This window comes from Equus caballus, chromosome X (genome assembly GCF_041296265.1).
Source record: "Equus caballus isolate H_3958 breed thoroughbred chromosome X, TB-T2T, whole genome shotgun sequence".
Classification (NCBI taxonomy): domain Eukaryota; kingdom Metazoa; phylum Chordata; class Mammalia; order Perissodactyla; family Equidae; genus Equus; species Equus caballus.
Window position 1 is genome coordinate 97,178,924 of NC_091715.1, and position 18,032 is coordinate 97,196,955.

Here is an 18,032-nt window from a genome sequence, read left to right on the forward strand (position 1 = left end):
AGAAATATGGAAAAGTGAATTGTAGCATTCTTTGGGAAGAAACAGCTTCCATCTCCTTTCCTTCTCATTGCCTTTCCTTTTTCCCTACGCCTTATTCCCTTCCTCCTCCTCTTTCCGCATTCAAATCAATCCAGTATTTTTCTCTTTTTCAAGATGGCTACTCTAGTGACTTTCTCTGAAGTGGGTGTTTACATAGCTAACCAACGGTGCTGCTGCTACTACCTACTGCTTCTGTGGTAGGACTTTCAATGTGGTATGTTTTCAGCATCTGTGCACACTCCTTACTTCCAGGTTTTTCAAAAGATTGCACATTTCCAGCGATGATCATAGGTGTCACACCAATGGACACAGATCAACCTTGCTTCTTCAGTTTCCTCAGTCATTTCCCTATCCATGGAGCAAGGGTTTTATTTTGCTTGTTTTGAATCTCTATTCCTTAGTTAACACTTCAAGAATCATCAGCCTAGCTGCTACTAATTTCAGTACATCCTTTCCAAGTGCTGAATACAGGTTTTCTATCTGCTCAGCAGAGCCAGGACCTGCACTCTCTGTATGATCCTCAAACCTAGCAATGTGGTAAAAAAAAAATAAACTAAACTCTCCTCTTGGTTGCATCAGCAGTACATCTCGGTATTGCATTCCCCTTTGACCCTTGGGCGGTTACAGTATAGGCTTCCAAGCAGCCTTCCCTTAGCTCATTCAGATAATCCACGATGTCACAGTCTGACTTGTTCACCTGGGATTGGCAGGCTTGCTGAAGTATATTCAATACTACCTCTAGGTATTTATTAAACTCTCCACCAATAACAAGGGCAATATCACCAAACACACAGAATCTGTGGCTTCACAGACCTATGGACATTTTCATTCCTCATGTTCTCCATCAATAAAAAGTAAGATACTGGATTTCAATTTGTGACATGTCTTCCACTTATCTTACAGGCTCCAATAAAACCTTACACTCGATGTAATTGTCCAATGAAATACCCATACTCAGGAGAGCTTAGGGGCTTCTATATACTTCAGGAATTCGCCAACCAACATTTCTTCTTCTGTGCTAACTACCATCAGGTCACCCTCTTGCATCCCCTAGATCTGACTGTGCTTTGGAAATCCTTAACGGGGAGATCATTATTTCATCTCGATGCTGCACTTTTTAGAGAACATTGTGAAGAGTTCAGTGGAATAAAGCCTGAAGGTCATTGAATTGGGTCTTATCAGAAGTGCTTTTATCTGTGACTGTATCTGTATCAATACACTTTTTGCAGTTAGACCAGAGATGCTAGAGTCAAGTTTTGAACTGAAGGGTCATAGTACTTGGTACTATTTTTCACAATTCCCATAAAAGCTTCATATTTAGCACTTCTTGGGTTGTTATGGTGGCCATCAGTCCTGTCTGTGGTCTCCATGAACTTCTGAAATATGAGGATAAGCAGTAAGTAGTTGTTTTTTCCTGATCATTGCTTATAAAATTTCATAAGCAGCTTCAGCTAGACTAGAAAAAGAACAGCATGCATTGGACACTGTTCTGGGTTCAACCCTTAGGACTCCTATCAGACTGTAGCAGCGGAACCAAGTAGACATCAATACCAGCTTCATGAAGCAACTTGCAAAATCTACCCTCAGTCTATATACTTGTGTATCAAACAACTTATACAGGGGTGTTTGATTAATTATATTAAGATAGGCTTTGTCTGTACAACTAGGAGTTTGAACTTACTGGGTTTCCATTCTTCCAAGATACAGGCAAAAGCCATCACAGTGGTATCCTGGGATCACTAACCAGGGTTCTTGATATGTTCTTTAAGAGAGGAAAGGACACGTGGGACCGCATCATCTTCACATCAGGTGGCCAGGAGCATCATCATTTTCATCACCTTTTGCTAATATCTGTGTGAGAATTGGAACCTCAATTGTTGTATTCCCTTGGTGCAGCTCCTGCTGCGTGCTCTGTGGACCTCCTATGTTCTGTTGCCTCTTAAGCTTCAACGGCCAAATATATTTTGTCATCAAAGACATCAGACCAGAATTGTATTCCTTATGGGCCACTTCATCAAAGTCATTGTTTTACTTCAATTGTGATCACAAGAAAAGCAGGACTTGTATGTGTCTTCATGTACTGATAACACAAGAGCATTTTCTTCATCCGATTCTGTAATCTAGTCACTTATTATCATATTGTCTTGATAATAGGTTGCTTCACAGACTACCTGATAGAGAAATTGCTTTTCAGATCCTTTGCAAAGTTTGTTTTGATGAACTCCAATGACTCAGAAGTTCTTGAGTAGTCACTAACTTCACATTACTATTAGGATCTTCTTTCTTCTTCCCCAGGGTTATGGCAGTCAGAATCTCACTAGATTTATCCTGTAGCTGCTGTCTTTGAATACCTCAGCAGATGTAACAAATTGCATCCAATGTCGACTCTTTCATGTGCTCTGTGCTGTTGGGGTTTGTGACATTGGCCACCAGCTGAAGAATGAATTCTGACCACTGGTTCACTAGGATCTCTGCACAAACAATATCAGCCCTTATTGACAGGAAGAACTAAGCTGGTAGGTTTTTGTGCCAAAAGTCTGCAAAATAGTTCTTGGCTTCTCTGTCAAACATTAGCATCAATGGCAAGCCATTCTGCTGATGCTGTGCCTTGATGTTTGGATCCGTAGATGGCAAAGAGTTCTTGATCTGTAGACCAGCTGCAACCCTGCCAATCTGGCTGTTTTCTGAATTTTCTGTCACTCCGGCAGCTCCAGAAGGAACTTTGGCAAGTTTCACCACCCGACACTGCAGGAACTCCTACACAGCTTCTAGTTCAAGCAGAGGTGGAGACATGGTTTTCTCAAGGCTGAGGTCAGCTCCAAAGTGCAGATGGTTACAGTTGCTTCCCCTCAGGTGATGCTTGGCTTCTTGAGTGGCAGCTCTGACTGGTTACAGGGGTTGGGAGTCTAGTGGCACTGGAGGATGTGAAGAGGGTCAGAGTCACCACAAGTTCATTCATTTGCTCCTTCTTGATAGTACTCCATCACCCTTTTCCTCCAATTCCCTCCCTCCCTCCTTCTTTCTTTGCTGTTAGCAGTGGCAGCTACTCCTCTGGTGAGGGTGAGAGAGGAAACTTAGGGGCAGCTCAGAACGTGGCTGGAGGTGGGTTGGCAAGGAGAGAATGGAGAGAAGCAGTGACTGAACAGAAGCCAGCAGGGAGAACTTTTCTGCATTTTAGATTACAGAAACTAAAAGGTAAATCATGAACACCAGAGGTCATTAAAATGACTTATACTATTTGTGGAGGAGTGTGCAAGAATATCAGTAATCAGTTCATTGTGTTGGCCAAGTGCTCAAACAGGTGCTGATATCTTACAACCCTAATGATTTCCTTAAAGGAAATTACATTAGAAATGAACTTACAGGCTGCCATTCATCCAAAGTTTCTTCATGCCAGCCTGCGTGAGAGAATCAAACTTTCATTATTGATTAAGTATTTTGGGATTCAGACGAGTGACAGGAACTTTAAAAAACTGCTGTTTATGTGGTACTGAAGGACCATACATTAGACTTTTCAGCCCAAATTGCACAAATGTACACCACCACCATCAGCAGTGTCATCTGCAACATATGGAAGTAAAAGGGCTGACTGGCTCTTTGCCAAGTCTTAGACTTATCTGATATGGACCTGAAAGACAGGGATAGTAACTACATGCATTCAAATGTCATGCTAGCATGCACTTCAAATAAAGTTCAAAGTTACAAGGGCGGAAGAACTCTAGGAGCAAGAAGAAAACAATTTTAGCTTGCTTTCAAAGTGTCAAAATTAAGTGGCCAGTTGTTCCTGTATATCAGTTTGGTGCAGCTGTCTGGGAATGGAAATAATTTGATGGGTAGGGAAGGAGGCACTCCAGTTCAAGGGCTTCATCCTAGCAGGGGCAGGGGACTGGTATCGCCAAGAGGTAAACGTCAGGCAGCATGTTCCAAAGATACTTCCTGGAGGTAGCCTTTGAAAGATTGGCAAGGACTAGACAGGAAATTGATTCAGGACAATAGAGCCAGGAGCATGTTCTACACTAGGCACAGGCAAACAGATATGCACCTGGGTTTATATTTTGTTGAGTTTAGACAGAAATGTCTTGGAAGGTTTGTGCTGAGGAGAGAGGAGCAAAAGCTTTCTGCTAAAGTTGTCCAATCAGTAGTTGTAGCTAATGGCGGCAAAAAGTTAGATTTACTTATCTTAGACATGTGAATTGTGCTTCTTAGCTCTGGCAAGAAAGTTTGTGGAGCTGGTGAGTGCTTTCCACAAGGTAGTCTTTGATTAAATATTAGTGGGTTTGATCTGTGCCGTCTGCCTCATATTTTCACAGAGTGCCCAGATGTCTGTCTCCAGAAACTCACAAACTAAACATGAAGTGTGCAATCTGGAAGTATTAATTACCCTGTTGCTGTGATTCCCAGCCCAATAGCCCCTTTATATTAAGTATTTCCTAAAACCTACTTTAAAATTCTTAAATGAAATTTGTACATACTACAATCTACTGACACACACTATTAAAGAAAAAAATATGTATATAATGACCTAACAGTAAGATGAAGGGCAAATGAAAGGAAAGCAATCATGTCATAAAATAAGACATATTTCAATATGCAAATGCACAGGCAAACCACTGCAGAACTCAGATGCTTGTTAGGTAAAATCATTATGACATGACATGTTGACTTCATACCTACCCAACTCTCAAATACCCAAATACCATATGTCAGTGCTATTTTTTTTTTTTTTTTTGGTGAGAAAGATTGGCCCTGAGCTAACATCTGTTGCCAATCTTCCTTTTTGTTCGAGGAAGATTTTTGCTGAGCTAACATCTGTGCCAATCTTCTTCCATTTTGTATGTGGGATGCCACCACAGCACGGCTTGACGAGCAGTGTGTAGGTCTGTGCCCAGGATCTGAACCCATGAACCCCAGGCCACCAAAGTGGAGCACATGAACTTAACCACTACACCACCATGCCAGCCCATACCATGTGTCAGTGCTTTTTTTTGAGATTATTTCCCCAAATGATCATAAATGCTTATTAAGTTTCAAGCAAAACAGAGAAGAATATTTCCTCAAGTTACAGTGTATAAAAAGATTTTTCAATACGGGAACGTGTATCAGGACCTTTGAAATTCATCCAACAAATATTTATTGAGCACTCGTTATGTCCCAGATCCTGTGCTAGGGGCTTGGAACACAATAGTGAACAAACAGGCAAACAACTCTGCTCTCATGGAGCTTACAGACTAGTTGGGGTGGGGTGAGAAGGAGATAGACAATAAACATGGTAAACAAGTTAAATAGCATACATTACCCAACTATTACTTATTACCTAATTCCTATTAATAATTATTCTGAGACAAAACTGGAAAAGACACAGGGTGTAGAAAAGAATGAAGATGCGTAGATGGTACGTAGACGATGCATAGACTTTATTAAGTTTGTTAAAAAAAAAAAAACCTTGTTTTCCTATCTAAAGAATAGCTCTACCGCAAAAATATTGACCAGTCTCCTCTGGAAGCCAAAATGTAATCATCACACACATTGGTAGTTTAAGAGACTACAGAAGCTCCAAGGACATTTGCCACAAGTTGCCGATTAAATTTTGACCAGATTTAGGCAAGCGTTCTGCAAAATGCACAGCTCTTCAACTAATTTTCAGTGCTCAAAGAAACAGAATTTACATCCTCTTGAACCCAAAGTGCCATCATCATCACCATCTTAATATTTCTTGAGAGTCCATTGGGTGCCTAGTACTGCATTAAGTTTTTAAAGTAAGCATTTTCATAGTCTTTATGGATTGTAATCTCACAACTGAGACCTTCACTTATAAATTAAAAAAATCATCTCTCTGTGCTATCATGAAAGGTAGCAGAATTTTGGCTTTGTAGTAAGACGTGTTAAATAGGTATAATAAAAGGACCCCTGGGTACATATCTGCTGCCAACTAAGAAACCTCCCCACAGGATATCTGCTTCAATGAACCTCTGGTCCTTGGAGTCAGAGGAAAATCTTCGTGATTATTAAATTGGATTGACACACACTGTCTTGAGACACCGGCAGGGGTTTCTACTGAGCACCTGCAGATCCCAATGTGGTTAGAAGCGAATACTCTTATGCAAGGATATCATTTCCAAAATTTGACACTGTGCTTGCATAACAGACACGGGTAGTTAATTAAAAAGAAGAAGATGTAATCCAGTTGTGAAAGAATTCTCCCACCCAACTCCAGAACATTATCTCATGCTATCTCTATGACTGGGTACTGCAGGAAAAGGTTATTTCTGAACAGCTTTGGAGTCAGATGGTTATATAAGCTGCACCCCAACATTTTGGCTTTGATTTCAGTGCATTTTGAAAGGCCAAATGCAAAGTCTGACTGCTGGCAAGTTTTAATACTTCTGCCAGTAAATGCTGCTGAATCTCCCAAGCAGCAATGTGTTATTTTGATCTCTTTCCACCACCCTTCAGTTTCTCCCTGCCCTCTGGCACTAAAAGATAATCACTTCTGGGAGCAACTAATTCACCTAGAGATTTTCTTTAAATTCACTGTATTTGTTATGACAGGATGTATAACAAAATAAAAATAACGAATGAAAACAGCCTTAATTTATGTGTCAGATGAGCTAGAGTATAGATTGAATAGATGTGAAGAACACCATCACTTCTGACCTAGAGAGACACCCTTTGCCTCAGTGGCCAGTTGTTAATTTTTATCATAAGTCTCTCTGGATTTTGGGTAGTACAGCCAGCTGAGCTATCTTTTGAATACAGGGTTGCTTCCTTTCCAAAACATATCATGCCATCTTAAAACTGTCTTCAGCGATTCTTTTCTTTCTTTTTTTTTTAAAGATTGGCACCTGAGCTAATATCTGTTGCCAAGATTTATTTTTTCTTCTTCTTCTCCCCAAAGCCCCCCCAGTACATAGTTGTATATTCTAGTTGAAGGTCCCTCTGGTTGTGCTATGTGGGACGCTGCCTCAGCATGGCTTGATGATCGGTGCCATGTCCGTGCCCAAGATCCGAACCGGCGAAACTCTGGGCCACCAAAGCAGAGTGCACGAACCCAACCACTCGGCCACGGGGCCGGCCCCAGTGATTCTTTTCTTATATGAAAGAGTTTCATTGCAATGGCTTTTTGCCTTCTTTGACATAATCCAAAAAAGTTATGCGCACCTGGTAGAATCTTCTTCAATAATAGCCATACATGTTGCTATAGACTGAATGTTTGTGTCCCCCTAAAATTCATATGTTGAAACTTAATTCCCAATGTGATGGTATTGGGAGGTGGGGCTTTTGGGAGCTGATAAGATCCTGAGGATGGAGCCCTCATGAATGATATTAATGCTCTTATAAAAGAGACCCCAGAGAGCTCCTTTGCCCCTTCCACCATGTGAGGACACAGCAAGAAGACGGCCATCTATGAACCAGGAAGTGAGTCTTCACCAGACACCGAACCTGCTGACACCTTGATCTTGGACTTTCAGCCTCCAGAATTGTGAGACATAAATTTCTGTTGATATAAGCCACTCAGTCTGTGGTATTATGTTTTAGCAGGCTGACCAGATGAAGACACTTGTTAATTTCAAGTTCTGTCTTCTGTGATGCAAATAATTCGTTTTCTCTATTACTAATACGAGTTTTCACATGAGAACCTTTCCCTCTTTCAAATGCAAAACTATCTGAAAAGTTTATTTAGTCTAATTCATCCCAGAGCCCTGTACTTGCCCACTGTTACTTTATTCTCCATGTGGAGAGCTGCACAGTGAGCGCTTGGGTGAACGTTGGGAGAGTGCTTGGCAGATGCCCCACACTCTAGCAGTCTGAAGTATGGTTTGATGAATAGTAGTATCTTCTTGAGTCACCTTAGTAATTAGTAGACACACTTGGAAGCCTGTAATCATTCTGTATCTGAAACGAAAAACGAAAGGCTAACTCTTTTTCTGACTCCTCCAGGAGGGGAAATATGCTTCTGAAAACAGGACACTATTAGAATGTAGGATGTAGAATAAAAGGGGGTTAAGGATGAGGGAGCTAGTAAGAATGAAAATAGTATGACATTCTTGAATGAAATATGTGATAAAGCCAGATATTCCAGTTAAGCCGACAGAGCGTCAGATAAATCAAGCAAAATGAAACTTGGCAACATTACAAATATCTTTTCAATATTTCAGTGTGGAAAGAGACATCTCTAAGTGCAAGTATAGTATTCCTTCATAGTTATGCATGTGGCAGATATGCTGATGTTATCTTGAATTTTTTTCCTCACTTGATTTTCTTTTTTTTTTGCTGTAAGAACACTAAACGTGAGATTGAGCCTCTTAACAAACTTTTAAGTACACAATGCAGTGTTGTTAACTATAGGCATGATGTTGTACAGCAGGTCTCTAGAATTTATCCATCTTGCATAGCTGAAACTTCATACCCATTGATTAACCACTCTATCTCCCCCTCACCCATCCCCTGGCAAACACCATTCTATTATCTGCTTCTATGAGTTTGACTCTTTTAGATACTTCATATAAGCGGAATCATGCGTATTTGTCCTTCTGTGACTGGCTTATTTCACTTGGCATAAAGTCATCCATGTCCATCCATGTTGTCATATTGGGCAGGATTTCCTTCTTTTTTAAGACTGAATACTTTTGCATTTTATGTTTATACCACATTTTTTTATCCATTCATCTATCGATGGACATTTAGGTTGTTTCTATATCTTGGTTATTGTGAATAATGTTGATGCTATCTTTAAAAAATCATTAAATATTTTTCCAGGAGAGCAACTGAGACTAGAGACATGTAAAAGAAAGAGATCTTAACACTTAGTGACTTCCCACATTAACTGTCATATAAGTTTTTCTACTTTATATGCTTCCTAAGATAGTCAACATGGAAGAAAATGATACATCTTGCCAAGTGTGAGGTATAAGGTCTGATCCAGCCAGACAGCCAGACAACCATTGAATGAATATGCATTGCATCTATCTCCTATGTGTTAAACACTATCAGAAGTATAAAGGTGAATCAATCATTGATCCCACACCCAAGAAACTAACAGTCAGATGGAGAGAAGATATGGAGAATAAGAGAAAGTAATGAGACCACTAGTTAAAGTTATACTAATTTGTAACCCACATTTATCTACAAAGGGATTGAGAGGGCTTATAACATAAGTATTATAGGATAGTAAACTAGAAAAAAATATATAAACCAAGGGAAAAAGGGAATGTATGTATGCTAATTATAAAGATAAATAGAATGTCTGTAATTGATCTGCTATGGTGGCTCTGAGCTTCCTGAAAGATAGAACAAAATAAGTTACAAAGTTATGAAAAGCAGGGCCCGTATCAAACTGTTGGTTTGCAACCTTAGGAATTCCCTGGGTGAAATATGAAATTGACCTCCATGTACAGAGAGCAAAGAGAAACAAAAGAGCCAAGCCACTCTAGATTGGTAGGCGGCAGTTTTAATAAGCCAAGAAACTTACACATGGGTCTTGTCTTGAGCAGCCACAAGACGGGTAGTTCTCCATACCAGCTCCTCAGAATCTTAAGAGTTTCTACAGAGGCCTTAATGGGGTTCAGTCATGTATACCATCCAGATGGTCTCAGCAACACGTTACTCTCTCAGAGCTGCATCCTTGAAGCGGCAGGATGCAGGAACAGTGGGTGGAATGCACATTCCAAGGACAGGGGAAGAAGCAAGGAGCCTCTGCTCGGGTCCAGTTCATGGATCAGCTAGGGGTCATGTCCTCTTGATGACCTCTTCCAACATGAATCCATGTTAGTTCCTCAGGAGAGACAAAGTTTCCTATGGTGCTAGATTCTATCATGTAGTTCATTGGATAGTGCAATGAAAAATGAATACTTTTAAGGCAAATGCAGAATATTCCATAATTGTTTATAAAAGCAGAGAGGGCAATATACAAAGGTAACACTGTGAAGGGAATTATAAGAGAAACTAAGATAAAGCTGTTGAAACATATCATTTTCTGTGGTCTCAATAATAAAAGCATAGAATTTATAGCAATGATTCCAAGATGGCGGCCTATGGACTGTTGATTATCCATAGTTCTGTTTTTATTGGTACATGGTGAATGGGGAAAATATACTGAATTTTTAACAAAGCTTAATTTGTTTAATTTAATGTCTATCTTTTATTCTGAGATAATTTCCTCCTATTTTTTATATTAAAATGTCTTTTGTTCTGAGAAATAATGTTGATAGTAGAAAGTTATTTACTAAAATGTACTGACTTCATGAAGTATGAAGTTGGCAACGAAATGTTGGTCTCCTCGTCTTTTGTTGGTTTGTGTTTTGTTTTAATCTTGCATCAATGAGACACAAGCCTAGAGACAATATCCAAAGGTATCCAGATGGGTAAGGACTACATACTTGTCAGTCTTTGCCAACCCAAGTCATGTCTACTGGCAGTGATAAACTGCTAACTATGGTGTCAGCATAACGCAAACTATGATAGGATTCAATTCAGGATGAGGGTGTATCTTAGGTGTACCTTTTCCCCATGGAGTTGGAAAAGTCTGATTCCCTTGACCAGTGATGAATTTCAGGCTGCAATATCTCATCTAGTCATCATTATATGTTGTTAATCCATTAAACCAGACTTTTCTTAGTACATACAAAGGATAATGAACTAAAATTGTGAAACAATAAGAAAAAAGGCAACAGATAACAAAATAATTAAAATTTATTAGAATTCATAAATGAAAAGGCACTATTTTAATGATAAGAAATTGATGAAGAAAAAATGAAACACTAAACAAAATAAAATGAAAAAGATAACAAGATTGTATTTAAAATAGAAGACAAGGATTCAATGGGAAAACCTGATTGCAAAAAAAATCTAACTCATGTATCCTAGGCTTTCTTAGATTGTAATTAAAAAAAAAATCTTTTCCACACCCCAATTATTATGGCATGAATTTCTCGCTTACCAATTTCCTGCCTCAAAATATCCTCTAGGCTCAGTATATTTCCTTATGTGTGCTTTATAATGAATCTTTCCAGAATTTCTGTTTTGTGTTCCACGTCTTGACACAATAGGGCTGCCTCTTTAGCCAGTAACCCTCATAAAATTGCTGGTCTCTTAAATTGTTGCCCCGTGAGCACCTATCACATATACTCCTCCCCAACAGCCTCTGAGGAGGGATACAGCCCTCTCCTTGGATAAGAATTACCTCCTCATAAGATTGTTGAGGGAGTCAATGAAAAAATGCACATAAAGCACTTAGAAAGGGACAGGAATATAGCAAGCAGTCAATAAACGGTAGTGACAGTTATATCTGCTCCTGGTCTTTGCTCGCGTGGCCCTTATGGTAGGTGGTATTGTTGTTCCCAATTACTCACTCTCTCCGTAGAAGGATTATACATTCTCGTCTGTGGCCATGTGACTTGTCGCGTGTCCACGTGGAGGAGTATATTCACTGCCTCACTGATTTGCTGCTTGGCCATGTAACTTTCTTTAGTCAATGAAATATGAGTGAAATGATATGTGCCACATCTGAGCTGAAGCTTTAAGAGACTGAAATAGGGGCTGCTCCTTCAGCTTAGGTGCCATCATGAAAAGGTACAAATTGCAGAGTGAGAGCCCACCCATAGTCACTGACGGGAATTATGAGGGAGAAGAAAAAATACTGGTTGCTTTTAAATCAATGAGATTTTTTTTTACTTTGGTGTAACCTCAAACAAGCTGACTGATGCAGTTTCGCGTCTTCAGTTACTGTAAATATCCCTGTTCCTGATTATTCATCCTACTTTTTCATTCTTGCTTTCTTCTTCCTTCTCACATGTAGTTCCTTTTAGACTATGACATCTAAACTGTTATTTGTTTAAATTAAATTTTCCCAGCTGTGGAGTACATACTAGAGTGGGACACAGGCACATGATAGGTGATTCATAATAAAGTTAATCTCTTTTCAATGCTCATTTAGTTCTTCTGATTACATTAAGGAGCAATTCTTAGTTTGGGGAAAGTTTGCTATTAATAATTCAAACAGTTGGTAATGTCCTTTTAAAAGAAAGACAAAAGTGATCTTCAAGCTAAGAGACTAGGACTAGCAACAGTATCTAGATGGAATTTAATAATATTGTTTAATGCGTATTGTATTAATTGTATGGTCACTCCTGTTAATAACAACTCATAATGGTCTGCCAATTACAATATAGCTCCTCTTTTAAATAAATACATTTATGTAAGTAAAGAAATGAGCTGATTTAAGTAAAATTTCATGTGATGAAATTTGGGAGCTGTTCTATTGAAAGCCCTTGTTTTCACCTTTAGTACTGGAAGGGTACCCATCCGAATCTCCGCGTCTCCTGGATTTGCTGGCTTCCATGTCTATTTCCGGTCTGCCTCTTAGATTTACACCCTTTACCTCCTGCCCAGTACAAGTTTCTGGGCATCATATCTTATAACGTGATTCCTGCTTCAAATTTTTAAATTTGGCTGAAAAGATAAATCCATTGTATCTTGTATCTACTTTTCTGTAGACTTAAGTCATTTTGAAGAATAATACACACGGCTCTAATTTTGTTGCTGATTCTAGTAGATACACAGCAGCTCAACACCACCAGGACTGTTTTTACTGTGATCTCTTCTTATTTTTGACACACAGTCCACTCCTCAAAGCTGAGTCTTGGATCCCAAGTGTAAAAGGGATCTATTGCTTCTAGTAATAGCATTTTCTCTCCCCTTATTAATGCCCCCAATAATCTTAAAGACTTTGGGGAACCAACTGCTACACACAGCTAACTTGATTGAGCTATTTACAATAACTCATGGTTGTTTTCCTTAGAGAAGGCTTCAACTATAAAGTCCTATTAATGTTTATCAGAAAGCTAAACTGTTTTCCCTATAATACGTATTTTTTTCTTATTTAATATAAACGTCTTTGTTGGAGCATGTTGCTCAGTTTCCCAAGGCAATTAGATTTGCTTGAAGTTAATCTACTTTGTGCCCCTCCTTACATAGTAATAAAATAAAGATTTGCTTGGTACTAGTTAATGTGCTGAGCCACTGATGAAACTGGCACAGCCTCAGGGGTGGGCATGGTAGAGGGGCTGGACCAAGGGCTACTGATGAGCTTGGGATCAGCAGCCATGAGTTAGATCTAGCAAGTCAGAAAATAAGGTTGCAATGAGGTCTTCCTCTTTCTGTTGCTACTAATAGTATCATTAGAGTTGCCTCCCTATGATGCAATTGCTCCACAGACCCCTTAATGAGAACCAAAGGATAGTTCTATTATTACTGGACTCTCCAACTTCCAGCAGTTACTACAGCCTGATACTGTTGGCCTGTGCTTGGTGAGATGGACACCAGAGGTGTATATGTGGCATGTTCTGGGGCTCTGGTGGCTACTATAGGTTTTCTTATTCAGATTTACCTCTAGTCAATTAATTAAGCAACTGTGCTTGTGATTTGATAATTAGCATTTACACGGTGATTTATTTTTTCAGAGTATTTAATTACCTATCTATGATAATAATAATAGTGCTACAATTTATTAAGCACCTACTACGCTCCAGGCATTTTACATATTCATTCAGTCAACAATTATTGAGATCTTACTGTGTTCTCTATGCACTTTCCTGGGCACTAGGGGCACATCAGTGAATGAGATAAGATACTTGGTCTCTTGGAAGTAACAATATACTAGGGGAGAGGGAAAGTAAACCGACAATAATAGTCAATGAACTTGATACATTCTATAGATAACATAAGGTAGTACGTGGGGAAATGCAGAGTGTGAGTGTAGACATTGCTAGTTTATGGAGGGTCGTCAGGGAAGGCTCCTCTGATAAGATGAGATCTGAGCCAAACCCTGAAGTGAGAGACGCTCCACTACCTCTCTGACTTCATTTCCTGCCACTTTTCTCTCATCACGTCCTTGACATGCTGTTTCAGATAGACTAGACTCCTTGCTGTTCTTTGAGAATAACCTTGCCATCTCCTCTGCCTGGAATGTTCTCTTATTTATTTACCTAGCTCCTTCTCTCACCTCATTCGGAGATGTAAAATCAATAGGAATGGGCAACGGGTTGAGTGAGGGAGTTCAGAAAGCAGCACGAATGAAAGATTTGACCCATATTTTGGGCTTGGGCAACTGGATATATGGTGATATAAACAACACAGGATGAAAAAGCTGGATTTGAGGAGGAAGATTATGAACTCTGTTGTGAACAGTCAGACACGTATATCTGACTATCAGGGAAGAGATTTGGGCTGGCAATTTATAGTGTTTGGTTTTTGAATAAACGAGTAAGTTATAGATTTTGGAGTCAACAACTCATAGGTGGAAATGGTCAACCACAAGACTGAGTGAGATCACGCAGGGAGAGCGTGCACAGTGACAAGAGAAGAGGGCTTAGTACAGAGTAATGAAAAACAGCTGGGTAGGGGAAGATGGGCTCTTGAAGGGTACTGGGAAAGAATAGCCACAGAGAGATAAATGGAAATCCCAGAGAACACAGTGACATGGAAGCCAAGGGATAGAGGTCTTCAAATTAAGAAGTGGACAAGAATGAGAAATGTTGTCGAGATCAAACAAAATGAGAAATGAGAATGCATCAGACTTATAAATGAAGAAGTAGGTGATAAATGAAAAGCAGTTTTAATGTAGTGGTAGGTAAGACAGATAGCTGTGGGTTGACAGGTGAGTGGGAGAATAGCAAAGAGAAACTTTAGGCAGCTCCCTTAAGACATTTGGATGTAAAGAGGTGGTGAGGGATAGAGTGATAGCTGGATTAGAACTTTATCTCATTTGATTCTCGTAACAACCTGATAAGTCTAGCACTGATATCTTTCTCTGTTGTACAGTTGAGCCTCAGAATGACTAAAAACTTTCCCGGGGAGGGGGGGGGCCCAGCCTGGTGGCATAGTGGTTAAGTTTGTGCACTTGGCTTTGGTGGCCGGGGGTTCTTGGGTTTGGATCCCAGGTGTGGACCTACACACCGCTCATGAAGCCGTGCTCTGGCAGCATCCCACATACAAAATAGAGGGAGCTTGGCACAGATGCTAGCTCAGTGATAATCTTCCTCAAGCAAAATGAGAAAGATTGGCAACAGAAGTTAGCTCAGGGCCAATCTTCCTCACACACACACAAAAAGAACCCCAAAAAATCCACCCAACTTTCCCGTGGTTGAATATCTAATAAATGGTAAGACCGAAATTTTAAGCCGATTCTTCTCTCTCCAAAGTTCTTTCTAGTCTAGTCCTTACTCCCAGTTGTTGTAAACTGCAAACATTTCCCAGAGGAAAGCACAAAGCTGATGATAATGAAGTTAATAACTTATATACTTTGGTTCTTCCTTAGCTTACTAAATGGACTGCAGGAGTATAACAGAAAATGCTGCCTACTTTCTGGAGTTGCTGTAAATATTCCTCAGATGTCAAAATAAAAATAGATCAAAATTTTTGTCACAATTAATTTTGGTAATGGAATGTATATAAAAATACATGTATCGACTAGGGTTTTCGTCAGCACTGAGATGCCTGTTCCTTGAGATAAATATTGGTCTTATCTTGGATCAATATTTACCTCACAGTTCGATATGTGTGTGACTGCCTTCAACACAAGTCGATATCTGCTTAATGTCTGCAACCTGCTTCTTATCAGTGCTTTTGAATCTTCCCTATGGCTCCAAGGAAGTTTGGAGATTTGCAGTGTTCTGGATCCCTATAGGTCATTTACTGTCAATCTATAAGCCATAGAGCTGTATGATTGGACTGTTTTTAGCATAGTTGTAATGGCTACACAAACAGTTCGCGAAGCTCTTAGAAGCCCTAATGAGAAAAGATGGATGAGTACATATTGTGAATGGCCAGAGTGTTCATGGGGACAGTGGCTTAAAGGGGATTCTTTTAGAGAAATTTGGTGTGGGAGAGTTTGGAATTCAAATCTATGTTCCCAGCTATTTTGTAAAACATTAGCAGTTTACATATCCAAATTTTCCAAAGTTGCCTGTGGCTGATTATTCCTCATTCATAAACAAGACACTATTTTCTTTTAAACTGACTCCTACATATACTATGCTTCTGGGTTTTGATTTTTCTAGTTTAGAATGATCTTTGGGGTATCCCCATTAGAAGTCCTTTAGCTGACCTCCTAGGATATGAAACAAGCCAGATATGTCCAATCCTGGGCTCTATTTTGTTTAATTCCTTTCACACAGGGCACAATATGAATTAATAATGGCAAATTGCTATTCATAAAACCCACAACTTTGACTGAGGTCGTGATAATGTCATTCGTATTACATTAATTTTACGTTTTTGTCCTTTGGAACAGAACTGGCTAGAATCAAGCAGAACAGGAAAGTTCCTATTCTTACCCACAAGCTGAATAATGGAACCTAGCAGGGGACTAACACCCAAGGTTGGAATATGCTTTCATTGTAACCAACATTAGTCAAAACATTTTTTGAATATTATGAAGAGTGAATTTCCATCTGTAAAAAGAATATAGAGATGTGGGAGGGTACAGAAAAGTCTAATAAAGAATTTCAAAGGAATGGAAAACAGACCGTACAAGAAAAGTTTAAAGGGATGGAGTTAGCTCAGCAAACAGGGCTAAGGCATGAAAGGTGTGATCTTAAAGTATGTGAGTGGATTATGTGATGAGACCACGGAGCAGCTTTTCTGTTTGTCACTAGAAAAGTGAATATGATAAAATTGTGTTAAATTGAAATAGGGAGGGGTATTTGGAAAATGGTTAGGCCAGATATAGATTTGAGAGTTTTTGGCATCAACATAATAGTTAAACCCATGATATTAGGTAAAATTAACAAAGGAGTATAGAAGAGAAGTATAAGAATAAACAGTGGGTAAATTCATACAAGTAGAGAGTAGAAGGAGGAATTAAAGTCAACGTGTTCAAAAATGGAAGAAGACAGGACAATGCAGTATTATGAAAGGAGCGAGTTTTTATTGAGTACTTACTGTGTGCCAAGCACTTTTCAAAGTATTTACCTATATTACCTCATTTAATCCTCACGACAGCCATATGATTTGGATATTAGGGTACTATAATTACCCTCTTTCTACAGAGAAAAAAAGCAGAGGCACGGAGAGATTCATTAACTTACTCAAAGCCACAGCACTCTCAAGTGGAAGAATCAGGATTTGAATCTGAGCAGATTGGCTCCAGTGCCCACATTTCTAATATCTCTCTACTTCCTCTAACTATAGAGTTGCAAGAGGTAGAAGCGTAGGCAAATGGCGTATACTGGAAAGAGGGCAAAAAGGATGAGGACTGATAAAAATATCTGGTGATGGAGAGATGAAAGGTAATATCGGAGAAAGCAAGAACAGTGGGGAAGGAAGCTAGGCATTAATGAGGGAATATGTTATCAGAGAGCGGCAGTAGCAAGTATAGATTAGCGTTGAAGGGAAGAATAAAGATACAATGGTAACTTGAGGGAATGGCAGGAAAAAGTATGCTGCTATTTATTTTTTTAAGGATAGAGGAGACTTGACTATCTTCTTCTTGATCTCTGAGTAAATGATAATATTATCACTAACATACTTTATTGAGAAAACTGAGACTCCATGATATGCCTTCCCTCGCCTTGTTCCCCTCTCTCTCAAAATATGTCTGTACATGTGAACGATTGTTGTTTGTCTGCTTTCACAACTTACTTCCTCACTGTCCCTCAGACCAGAGTAAGAAAGAAAAAACCCCCAGATTATGTGGTTTCTTTACAATTGGGATAAGAGAGGTTTAGAGGGACAAAGTCTTCCTGTCACAAACCTTTCTGACAGAGATCTTAAATTATGAGCAATTTAAGACTAAAGCATGATTTAAATGCCACTTCATTGATTTAATCAAGTGGTTGTTTTTATTAATTGATAACTCTATATGGTTTTATATATATATTATATATTATATATATATATATCAGTTTATTGTTGATCTGCCAGTACCATTTGTATATCAATTGGCAGACATCATTTCAGTTGCAAATTTTTAAACTTTGTGCATACGAAATTATGTA

At 39.2% G+C, this 18,032-nt stretch overlaps 1 pseudogene; it reads right to left on the minus strand.

Annotated features, from left to right (window-relative positions):
• Window positions 1-352: 352 nt before the first annotated feature.
• Window positions 353-12,376, minus strand: LOC111771474 (importin subunit beta-1 pseudogene; annotated as a pseudogene).
• Between the last annotated feature and the right edge of the window lie 5,656 nt (window positions 12,377-18,032).